Here is a 743-nt window from a genome sequence, read left to right on the forward strand (position 1 = left end):
GTAGGTATAGGTACAGGTATTATGTATGTATTGGTAGGTATAGGTATAGGTATTATGTATGTATTGGTAGGTATAGGTATAGGTATTATGTATGTATTGGTAGGTATAGGTATAGGTATTATGTATGTATAGGTATTGGTATTATGTATGTATATAATAGTGGAGGTATTGATAAACGCAGCTGCTGCTCTTGCTACAAGCATCATGGCGTCAATACTCGACGACGACATTAAGACGCGAATGCAGCGCCCCCTTATGTCGCAATGACTATATACAGCACTCTCTCATATTGCAACGATCATGACGCCACCTTGAGGCGACGCAACGATTGCAGCGCCCCCTTCTGTCGCAACGATTACAGCGCCCCCGCTGCAATCATTGCGACATAACGCTGCAATCATTGCGACATAAGAGGCGTTGCGACATAAGGGGGCCCCCTTATGTCGCAATGATTGCAGCGCCCCCTTATGTCGCAACGCCTCTTATGTCGCAATGATTGCAGCGCCCCCTTATGTCGCAACGCCTCTTATGTCGCAATGATTGCAGCGCCCCTTATGTCGCAACGCCTCTTATGTCGCAATGATTGCAGCGCCCCCTTATATCGCAACACCTCTTATGTCGCAATGATTGCAGCGCCCCCTTATATCGCAACGCCTCTTATGTCGCAATGATTGCAGCGCCCCCTTATATCGCAACGCCTCTTATGTCGCAATGATTGCAGCGCCCCCTTATATCGCAACGCC

Source organism: Priapulus caudatus, unplaced genomic scaffold (assembly GCF_000485595.1).
Source record: "Priapulus caudatus unplaced genomic scaffold, Priapulus_caudatus-5.0.1 Scaffold1260, whole genome shotgun sequence".
Taxonomy (NCBI): Eukaryota; Metazoa; Priapulida; class Priapulimorpha; order Priapulimorphida; family Priapulidae; genus Priapulus; species Priapulus caudatus.